At 49.8% G+C, this 11,840-nt stretch overlaps 1 long non-coding RNA gene across 1 annotated transcript in view; it reads right to left on the reverse strand.

Moving 5' to 3' along the window:
* LOC308664294 overlaps nucleotides 1-11,607 on the reverse strand; it is a 359,871-nt gene extending 348,264 nt beyond the window's left edge. Inside the window, exon 1 of the long non-coding RNA XR_014025637.1 lies at nucleotides 11,490-11,607. This is a non-coding gene — a long non-coding RNA (uncharacterized lncRNA). The remainder of the gene's footprint in view (nucleotides 1-11,489) is intronic.
* Between the last annotated feature and the right edge of the window lie 233 nt (nucleotides 11,608-11,840).

Consider the following 11,840-nt stretch of genomic DNA (forward strand, 5'->3'; position numbering starts at 1 on the left):
GGTACCTGTGAACAAAGAGGCCCATTGAAACTGGAGGCTGAATTTAGAGAGAAAAGGGCTAAACAGCTGGCATTCCTCTTCTCCCTTCCTGACTGCCCAATTCTAACCAGAGGCAACAGAATGAATCCTGAAAATAACACGAGTTCCACCCAGCAGGAACAGAGCAACGCTTTTGAATAGCAGATCTCTCCCATCTATGTCACTGGGGCCAGTTTAGATAGGGCCTCATTATAGTCCAGCAGTTAAGCGAAGGTTAGGCTATTTCTAAACTGCAAGTAGTCCTCAGTTTACGACCACAACTGAGCCCAGAATCTGTTGCTAAGCAAGATAATTGCTAAGTGAGTTTTCCACCATTTTATGACCATTCTTGCCGCCATTGTTCAATGGTGAAATGAATCGTTGCCGTTGTTAAGTCAGAAGATCGCACAAGATGATCGCATGACCCTGGGACGCTGCAACCCTCATAAATATGAACCAGTCAACAAAACATCCAAATTTTGTTCACATGACCATAGGGATGCAACAACAGTTGTGTGAAAAAAACAACGCTTTTTTCAATGCCATTATTACCACTTTGAACTGTCACTAAATGAATGGTTGTAAGTCAATGGCTACATATAGCTGCTAGACGTGTCACCCGCCGCTCACTATGGTAGCGAAGGAACTGCTCTCACAAATGTGGTTGTCCATTCATCAGGGTCACCCCGGCACTAGGGTGGCTCCGTGCCAGAATGTGCTATCCTCCCTAATAGATGCCTCAATATATCTTTCCCTTTTCCTTTTGCTAGTGTTATCAGCCTTTCCCTTCTTCACCATCATAAGCACAAATCCAGACATTAACAAGTCAACAAGAAATAAGCATATATTTGTCCTCTCATTCATGCAATTTTTCCCAGAAATTCATAGCCCTCCTACTCATCCACTCCTCCCTTTCCTGTTTTGAAGTTCAGGGGCTTGAAGTTTTAAAACAATTGATCACTGACATTAGCTAAACCTTATTAAGTGAAACCCCTGGCAATTGACCCCAAAACTAAGGAGGGTCTTGGGAAATGCTTCTCTCTTACTTCCCCATTGTTATATAAAGTGATTACTTGCGGAGAGAGAGGGGGGTGCAATGGAACATGATGCTTGGGCAGAGGGGGGAAAAGAAAGAAAAATGGAGTAGAAGAAGTCTCTAATATTATGCGCAGGTTAGAAGTAGTCCTCTATTTATAACTGGTCATTTAGCAACTGTTCGAAGTTATGACAGACCCCCTTCCCCAAAAGGTAGTTGCAACCTTAGTTCCAAAATTCCACGGGCTGCTCCTTTCCTGCGGTCACATGATCCCATTTCAGACACTCAACCACCAACCCACCTTTACAGCTTTATGTAGCATCACGCAATCACGCGAATGCGATTTGCGACAAATTTTTTTTTGCTGAAAACTGGTGTCTGCTTCTGGTTTCTGGTGAACAATGGGCTCGCTTAACAACCACAATGCTCCCTTAACAACCACTGCAAACAAAGATTGTAAAATTGGGTTGGGGCTCAGTTATGGTGGTAAAGGTAAAGGTTCCCCTGCACATGCGTGCTAGTCGTTTCCGACTCTAGGGGCCAGTGCTCATCTCCGTTTCAAAGCCGAAGAGCCAGCGCTTGTCCTGTCTCTGTGGTCATGTGGCCGGCATGACTAGACACCAAAGGCGCACGGAATGCTGTTACCTTCGCACCATAGTGGTCCCTATTTTTCTACTTGCATTTTTTACGTGCTTTCAAACTGCTAGGTTAGTAGAAGCTGGGATGAGTAACAGGCGCTCACTCTGTTACGCGGCACTCGGGATTCGACCCGCCAAACTTATGGTGGTAAGTCGAGGCTAATCAGATGCTTGCAAACACCATCTTGATTTTTTTTAACCCCCTCCTTCCTGGAGAAGCCTATAGCACCAACTATATATATATGTTCAAGTTTGATTTTAAAAGATGAGGGGAGGATAGAAAGGGATCTGGTCTTGAGATAGCAAACATTGGAAGAGAAATGACTGTGGCAGAACTGGCTAATGACCATGGAATGGAGTCTGGATACATCTGTGACTCTACCGTTAACCCTATCCTAGTTGCCCTGAAAAGAGGCCATAAAGCAGTACAGATTTTTAAACAGGATTTTCCCCCCCCCCCAGAATGCAAAATGATTAAATTTGGGGCTGACTGTTATATAAGTCCAGGCTTGCGTGATCACAGAGGAATATAGAATAGAATATTCATTCTAATGACTGCCTCGGTCCACCTGTCATCAGTTCTTCTTGCTATGTGACCAGCCTATTTCCATTTCAGTTCTTTTACTCTCTTGATGATATTGTATATTTTTGTTTTGCTCTCTAATCCATGTGCAGGCCTTTCTATCTTGTCTTGTAATGCCAAGCATGCATCTTTCCATGGCTCTTTGCACCACTCTTAGCTTTTGTATCGATTGTGAGGTCCATGTTTCACTGGCATATGTTAGAGCAGGTAGCACACATTGATCGAAAACTTTTCTCTTCAAGCATAGGGGGAGGTTGTTCTTGAAAATTATGCTTAGCTTGCCAAATGCCTGCCAACCACATTTAACTTGCCGTTCAATTTCCTTTATTGTATCACCTTCCATTGAGAACCATTGGCCAAGGTATATGTAATGGTCTACTACGTCTAGTTCTTCTCTAGATATAAATTATTTTCTTTCTTTGGTGAATTTATTATTTTATTTATTTATTTTATTTTAATTCCATTTATATCCCGCCCTTCTCCGAAGACTCAGGGCGGCTTACAAGCTTAGCAGTAGCCTTCATTCTATGTATATGCCTGCTTATTAGGGCTTTCATACACCCCCCAAGCGGCATTATTACAAAGTCAGCTTAATTGCCCCCAACAATCTGGGTCCTCATTTTACCTACCTCGGAAGGATGGAAGGCTGAGTCAACCTTGAGCCTGGTGGGATGCGAACCTGCACTAATTGCAGGCAGCTGGTGTTACTTAAGGAGGCATTAGCCCACTGCTCCACCAAGGCCTTAAACATAGCCTGGCTCTTTTTCAGGTTTATCTTTAAGCCAAATGTTTCTCCTGCTTTGTGCAGCTCTTGTATGTGTCTTTGCACCTCTTCTTCTGGGTCTTGTGGGAAGAGTTCAACATCATCTGCAAACCTTAAGTGATTTAAATAGGCGCCATTGATTTTTATTCCATCTTTTGCCCAGTTGATAGGAGTTTTTTTTTTTTTAAATGTGCCTTCCTTTCTTAAAAAACCCAAGGTAGGACTCCAACCAACAGCAGGAAGTTAAGATGGTTTGATTTGAATCTAAATGGTCAAGTAAATATCCATATAGAGATCTGCAGTGTGGTTTCTTGTGTATTTAATTAATTGTCCATTAGTTGAGTCCAGATGATTATATGAATAAATGCTTGCTTTTTCAACCTGTTTCCAGCAGTAACCAGTAGAAATGCTGCCTGTGTAATCTCTTGAATCTTGTACATCCATCTTATCTGTTATCTTTCCCCTTTTCTTCTTCCCTCAATCGGCTGTCTATCACTCAATGACATTCTCACTGCAGCCAATTACAGTTTGATCTGTGGTTGCAGGCAGCTAGAATCGTCTCCTTTTATAATGTTTTTGCCTGCACACCAGTATAAACACCACTTCAACAGACTGTCCTTCGCGGTTTGTTTTTTTTCATCAGTCTCCAACGCCAACAGGAGCAAGGTGCCAGTTTTTCCCATCCAAATCTGAAAAAGTAACTATGACAGACTGAAAATACGAAGGCTTGGTCTTTACACCTGGCCATTTAAGATAAAAAGGCCCATTTTCTGATAGGACTTCAAGAAGGAAACCTATAGCTGCCATGACCACTTTCCTCCTACTATGCAGAAGAATTGCAACATCCCTTTCTTATCCTATGAAATGTTGATCTAGGGTAGGGGAATAGCAGGTAAAGGTAAAGGTTCCCCCGCACATGCGTGCTAATCGTTTCCGACTCTAGGGGCTGGTGCTCATCTCTGTTTCAAAGCCAAAGAGCCAGCGCTTGTCCGAGGACGTCTCCGTGGTCATGTGGCCGGCATGACTAGACGCCAAAGGCGCACGGAACGCTGTTACCTTCCCACCGTAGTGGTCCCTATTTTTCTACTTGGATTTTTACGTGCTTTCGAACTGCTAGGTTGGCAGAAGCTGGGACGAGTAACAGGCGCTCACTCTGCTACGCGGCACTCGGGATTCGACCCGCCAAACTGCTGACCTTCTGATCGACAAGCTCAGCGTCCTAACCCACTGAGCCACCGCGTCCCTAGCAACTCAACTGATTAACCTCTAACTTAAATGCTGCTTTGCTGCAGAGGAGCTTCTACAAAAACGGATTTGAACTCTTTCCTTTGAACCGCAGAGCAGGCAGACAGGAAGCTTCCTGTTGGTGGGAACTCATTCCTTCCTCTGTGGGGGCTAAAATGAGACCTTTGGGTGTGGTCACTGCTTTCCTCTTATGCAACTGAATAGAAAAGGACAGGTCCCTCAGCTCACCATATGTACATACACGTTTGTTCTGAACCAGCCCTCTTCTCGCAACCCCTAATTAAGAGAAGAGTCTGGAAAGCGTCCAAGGCTAAAAGGCTTCTGCCAAGATTTAATTACGCAGTTAACAAAAACACAAGAGCTTGTCTTCTCAAGCGGAAAAGTTGCTTTCAGCAACTAGCCCCTCCCCAAACACTTCTTTTATAGAGAGCTCAGGGCGTGGTCTCCCTGTGCCTCCTCCCGAGGAGTCCCATAGTCTTTCTTTGTTTGTCCCTGCTCGTCTGCCTCCTACGTCGGGCGTCCTTGAACAGGGCCAGCTGTGGGTCATCATCCTCCGCACTCTCGGGCTCACACAGCTGAGAAGAGGTCCCCGGCTGAGGACTCTGCAAAGCCTCCAAATCATCATCAGCCGGTTCGTTTCCCTCCTCCCCCACATCTGAGTCCTCCGATACATCGGACCCGGCTGTCGGACCCACAGGCTGGCCCTGAGTCACAACACTATCCCGCACCGCAGGGCCCTTCCCTCGGGTCTGCCGATCCGGATGCGGTCGGGATGGGAACTGTTCGTGAAAAGCAGTCACCAACGCAGGGGCATGAACGGCGGTCGCGTCTTCCCATGTGAAGTCCTCCGGCCCGTACCCTTTCCACTCGATCAGGTACTGGAAGCGACCTTTCAGCCAGCGGGAATCCCTGATGCTGGCGACCTCGTACTCGGGGGTGCTGCCTCCATCACGAGTTCCTGATGGGGGAGGTTCCGCTTGGCGAAGTGGACAGGCCGGTTGTTCGGGGACCAACAAGGACCGATGGAAGACGGGGTGCACGCGCAGGGAACGTGGCAGAGTTAAACGATAGGCGACCGGGTTGATGACGGCCTCGACTGGGAACGGTCCAAGGTAACGGTGGTCCAGCTTCCTCGCCGGCCGAGTGGATGGTAGGTTCCTGGTGGACAGCCAGACCCGATCCCCCACCGATAGTGGAGGCGTATCCCTTCTCGACCGATCGGCGAACCTCTTGTAGTCGGCCTTGGCCTTCTCCAGCTGCCGTCGCACCAACCGATGGATCGCCTGTAACTCCGCCATGAATTCGTTCGCTGCCGGCTCCGGTGAGTCCACGGGAGAAAGAGGGAAGAACCTGGGGTGATAACCCACGTTGGCCAAGAACGGTGTCATCTGCGTGGAGGTGTGTTGCGAGTTATTAAAGGCAAACTCGGCTATGGCCAAATAGTCCACCCAGTTGTCCTGCTGCAGGTTAACATAGCAGCGCAGATACTGCTCTAAGATGCCGATGACCTTCTCGGTACCCCCGTCGGTCTGAGGATGATGCGCGGACGAGAGGCAAACTTTAATGTCCAACGCCCGCATCAACTCCTGCCAGAAGCGGGCTGTAAACTGGGCCCCCCTATCGGAGACGACTCTATCGGGGAGGCCGTGCAGCCGAAACACCTGTTGGATGAACATGCGACTAGTGGCGCGAGCTGACGGTAAGCCGCGACAGGGGATGAAGTGCGCCATCTTGGTCAACATGTCCACCACCACAAACACTGTCGTGAAGCCGGAGGATGGGGGTAGATCCGTCAGAAAGTCCATGGACACAGCCCCCCAGGGTCTCTTGGGCGTTGGCAAAGGCTGCAGTAAACCAGGCGGGGCCCCTGTCGCTGACTTGGCCTGCCTGCATGGGACGCAGGAGGTGACATAAGACTGGACATCGTGTCGGACTCGGGGCCACCAGAAAGTACGGGAGACCAGGTTCAGAGTCTTGAACAGGCCAAAATGCCCCGCAGCCGGGTTATCATGACATTGGCTGAGGACGAGTCCCCTGAGTGGCCCTCCTGGAACATAGAGCCGGTCACGATAATACAGGAGTCCATCCGTGACCGACCAAGGCGAATCTGGCCCCACCTCTTCCTTCCGCTGAGCCACCCACGCCTCCTGCTGCTGCGCCTCCCGGATCCGAGCCCGTATATCCACCGGCTCCCGTACCGCAGCAAAAGACTCGACGGGGATCACTGTCCTGGGCGGAAGCTTGTCTTCCACTCGGGTGTACTCGGGCTTCCTGGACAGAGCATCCGCTCTCTGGTTGTGCCCGCTTGGTATGTACCGCACCCGAAAGTCAAACCTCGCAAAGAAGAGGGACCACCGGATCTGGCGTTGGTTCAAATTCCGAGCGGTCTGCAGGCTTTCCAGATTCTTGTGGTCCGTCCGGACCTCGATTTGATGCCGCGCCCCCTCCAGATGATGCCTCCAAGCCTCGAACGCCGCCTTGATGGCCAGCAGCTCCTTCTCCCAGATGGTATAGTTGCGCTCCGAGGGATTCAATTTCCGAGAGTGATACGCGCAAGGGAAAAGGGTACCGTTGGGCGTCGCTGCCTGGAGTAACACGGCCCCAATGGCAATGTCGGAGGCGTCCGCCTCCACGACAAACGGCCGTTGCGGGTCAGGATGCTTCAAGATGGGCTCCTTCATGAAGGCGTCCTTCAACGCTTGGAACGCCTGTTGTTTGGGGGCGTTCCACTGGAACCGAGTCTTCTTCTGCAGGAGCCGGGTGAGGGGGGCTGTCAAGGCAGCAAAGCCAGGGATGAATGTCCGATAGTAGTTGGCAAATCCAAGAAGTCGCTGAACATCCTTCACGCGACGCGGGGGTTGCCAACTCTGCAACGACTCAACTTTACTTGGATCCATGGCGATGCCCTCGGGAGAAATGCGGTGGCCCAAGAAATCAATGGTCACCTGGTAGAACTGGCACTTCTCCAACTTGGCAAACAGCCGATGTTTCCGGAGGCGCTGCAGGACCTGACGGAGATGCTGATGATGCGCTTCACGCGACGGGGAGTAAATCAGGATGTCGTCCAGGTAAATCACAACAAACTGGTCCAACAGATCCCGAAAGATGTCATTCATAAAATGCTGAAACACAGCGGGGGCGTTGGTCAGGCCAAACGGCATCACCGTGTACTCGAAATGTCCATAGCGAGTACCAAACGCTGTCTTCCACTCATCACCCGGCCGAACCCTGACGAGGTTGTAAGCTCCACGCAGGTCCAGTTTCGTGAAGATCTTAGCCTCCCGGAGTCGGTCCAAGAGCTCGGGGATGAGGGGCAGCGGGTAGCGGTTACGCACCGTGATAGCGTTGAGTTTCCGGTAGTCACAGCAGAGCCGTAACTCGCCCGACTTCTTTTTGACGAAGAGCACGGGCGCAGACACTGGCGAGGACGAGGGCCGGATGAATCCACGAGCCAAGTTCTTTGTCAGGAAGTCCCGCAATGCGGCCAACTCGGGCTCCGACATGGAGTACAAACGCCCCACTGGGAGAGGCGCATCAGGGACTAGGTCAATGGAGCAGTCGTAGGGCCTGTGCGGGGGTAATTGGTCCGCCTCTGACTCGCTGAACACGTCAGCAAAGTCGGACAGTACGGGAGGCAAGGAAACCCCTGAGGAACCCTCCACCTGGCCGGCACAGATATGGCGGGTGTGGTCCACGCACTGCAAACTTGGGAAGGTGACCAAGTTCTGAGACCAATAGATCTGTGGATCATGCGCCCGGAGCCACGCCAGTCCCAAGACCACGGGGAAGTGCAGATCCGAAGTGACGTAAAACTGAATGGCCTCCACATGGGTACTGATGGCCATACACACGGGTTGCGTGGCGGCCGTGATAGGCCCGGACAGGAGCACTCGACCATCGATGGTCTCCACAAGCATGGGCGGATCCACCGGACACTGGGGAACAGCCCATTTGGCCACAAAGGCCGAATCCATAAAGTTAGTGGTAGCCCCAGAGTCATTTAAGGCATGGACCGGAATCCCCTCTGGCTTGCCAGGAAGGATCAGTCGTGCCTCCAAAATCAAATGCCGTGGAGGTTCACAGGCACCGTCGGAACGGCGTCGCTCGGCGTGATCGTTGTGGGTCGCCCGATCTTTCACACCGTCTAGATCGGGCTCGGACCGTTTCCCGATAGCAAAGCAGGGGACTTTCTCGGAGCTGGCTTGGTCACTGACGCCCGCTGACGCTTCTTTGGGCAAGAAGCAGCCAAATGTCCAGGGTCCCCACAGTAAAAACACAACCCCTCCGATCGTCGTCTGTCCATTTCCGTCACCGATAGACGGGACCTGGCGGCACCCAGCTCCATTGGCTCCTCCCTCTGGACTGGGGGCTCACGCACAACAGGGGCGGCAGGGGTCTGTGGGGTGGCACGGCGACTCTTACGCTGCTGCAGCCGGGCATCGATCCGCAGACAAAGATGGATCAGCCCATTCAGATCTGAGGGAATGTCCACGCGGGCCAGCTCATCCAACATCTCCTCTGACAAGCCATCCTGAAAGGCATCCACGAGCGCAGCCTCATTCCAGGCGGAATCCTGGCTAAGCAGCCGGAAATCGCTGATATAGGCCTGTAGGGGGCGCTGACCCTGCCTCAAAGCTTTCAGACGTCGGGTGGCGGTCTGCGCCTTAATCGGGTCCTCGTACATGAGGCGCATATGGTCACAAAACCCCCCAAAGTTATCCAACAAAGGGCTAGGCTGTGCCAACAGAGGCGTGCCCCAACGAGCTGCATCTCCCGACAGAAGGCTCAACACGAATCCCACCTTATCACGGTCAGTGGGGAAATCAGCTGCTCTCACGCTGATATAAAGCTGGCATTGTCCCAGGAAGGCAGGAAACAGTTCTGGTTTACCAGCAAATTTATCCGGCATAGCTAACTGACATTTCCTCCTGGGTGGGGGGGCAGCATGTACCTGAGCCTGCAGTTGTGCTACCTGAGTGGCCAGCAAGGTGAGTTGCTGGTTGAGCTGGGCATTCTCGGCAAGAAGCTGCTCCATCGTAGTATTAAGGGGTGGGTGGCTGAAAGCAAACTGTTCTGAACCAGCCCTCTTCTCGCAACCCCTAATTAAGAGAAGAGTCTGGAAAGCGTCCAAGGCTAAAAGGCTTCTGCCAAGATTTAATTACGCAGTTAACAAAAACACAAGAGCTTGTCTTCTCAAGCGGAAAAGTTGCTTTCAGCAACTAGCCCCTCCCCAAACACTTCTTTTATAGAGAGCTCAGGGCGTGGTCTCCCTGTGCCTCCTCCCGAGGAGTCCCATAGTCTTTCTTTGTTTGTCCCTGCTCGTCTGCCTCCTACGTCGGGCGTCCTTGAACAGGGCCAGCTGTGGGTCATCATCCTCCGCACTCTCGGGCTCACACAGCTGAGAAGAGGTCCCCGGCTGAGGACTCTGCAAAGCCTCCAAATCATCATCAGCCGGTTCGTTTCCCTCCTCCCCCACATCTGAGTCCTCCGATACATCGGACCCGGCTGTCGGACCCACAGGCTGGCCCTGAGTCACAACAACGTTAGCCATTTTTCTTTGGTGCAACTAGTGCACTCACTGAGGTGAAAAGGAGGACATCCAGTATTTTTATTTATTTTTTATTTATTTTAATTCCATTTATATCCTGCCCTTCTCCGAAGACTCAGGGCGGCTTACAAGCTTAGCAGTAACCTTCATTCTATGTATATGCCTGCTTGTTAGGGCTTTCGCACACACACACCCAAGCGGCATTATAACAAAGTCAGCTTAATTGCCCCCAACAATCTGGGTCCTCATTTTACCTACCTCGGAAGGATGGAAGGCTGAGTCAACCTTGAGCCTGGTGGGATGCGAACATGCACTAATTGCAGGCAGCTGGTGTTACTTAAGGAGGCATTAGCCCACTGCTCCACCAAGGCTCTATAGGGTCATAAGATACTGCCCTTATTTAGCTCTGATCCTTGATTAGTTGAACAGATCACAGATTTTTCAGTGCACAGTGAAGATAGCATGTTCATTAGATAATATCAAGATCTGGAATATTGCTTCAAAGTAGCGCAGTAGTGGGGAATACCAGCAACTCCGTTGCAATGACAACCTACTACTGGATCATAATGCCACAAAATTAAGTTTCAGTTTAATTGATACACAAAGATGAAGCTGCCTTTGGGTCACCTGTGGATTCTTTTTGATGAAAACAGAATTTTGCCATGACAATGCAATACGTAACATCCACAACAGTCTGCATTGCTATGGGATACTGTGTGGACTACCTTTCAGAACTGTTGTTTGATTTGTGTAGGCTTCTACAAAGGAGGCATCCAGCACAGGAATGGCTGTGTAAAGGATAACATTCATGACATCCAGCGGTGATATCAAAATGCTCTTATGCTTCTGTGCTCTAGCAAAAGAACAACTTTGTTGCATAAGGAATGTATTGTCCATGCCATCTAATAATCTTTCCTATAGTTACCTAGCCTTTTTTAGTTAATAATAATAATAATAATAATAATAATAATAATAATAATAATAATAATAATAATAATAATAATAATAATAATAATAATTTTATTTATATACCGCCCTTCTCCCGAAGGACTCAGGGCGGTGAACAGGGCAAGCATAAAAAAGATATAGAGTTACAAAAGTTAAAAAAGGATTAAATATATGCCCACTAAAAACAGTAAATACAAATATTAAAATAACAATAAAAACCCCACCCATCCCCCATCAGGCCAGGCCGGCTTGTTCAAATAAGAATGTCTTTAGATCGCGACGGAAGGAGCGAAGATCGGGTGCCATCCGGAGCTCAACCGGTAACTGATTCCATAGCTCCGGGGCGCCCACAGAGAAGGATCTCCCCCTGGGGGCCACCAATCGAGTTACTACCAAGTTACTAGGTAACAGCTATCTTTTCTCACCAGTACACTGTGACAGTTCCCAGATACCAAGAATGAATAGCAATCCCCCAAATTATATGCCATGATTACTGCAAGTTACAGGAAGCACATGAAGGTTATACAATAAACAGCCTACCATCCCTAGAGAGCCAAAGAAGCCATACAAAGCTGCGATCTCAAAAAAAGGAAGAAAGAATACAAGACAGACTTGTACAAACTGCCTAATTCAAACACTTAAAAATATACTTTATGCTTGCACAAAAGCCTGCCCACCAATTTATGCATGTGTAAAGTAATTACAGGGACACGGTGGCTCAGTGGGTTAGGACGCTGAGCTTGTCAACCAGATGGTCGGCAGTTTGGCGGGTCGAATCCCAAGTGCCGCGTAACAGAGTGAGCGCCTGTTACTCGTCCCAGCTTCTGCCAACCTAGCAGTTCGAAAACACGTAAAAATGCAAGTAGAAAAATAGGGACCACTACGGTGGGAAGGTAACAGCGTTCCGTGCACCTTTGGCGTCTAGTCATGCCGGCCACATGACCACGGAGATGTCCTCGGACAAGCGCTGGCTCTTTGGCTTTGAAAGGGAGATGAGCACCGGCCCCTAGAGTCGGAAACGACTAGCACGCATGTGCGGGGGAAACCTTTACCTTTTACCT

This window comes from Vipera berus (assembly GCF_964194415.1).
Source record: "Vipera berus genome assembly, chromosome: 2".
NCBI classification, from domain to species: Eukaryota; Metazoa; Chordata; class Lepidosauria; order Squamata; family Viperidae; genus Vipera; species Vipera berus.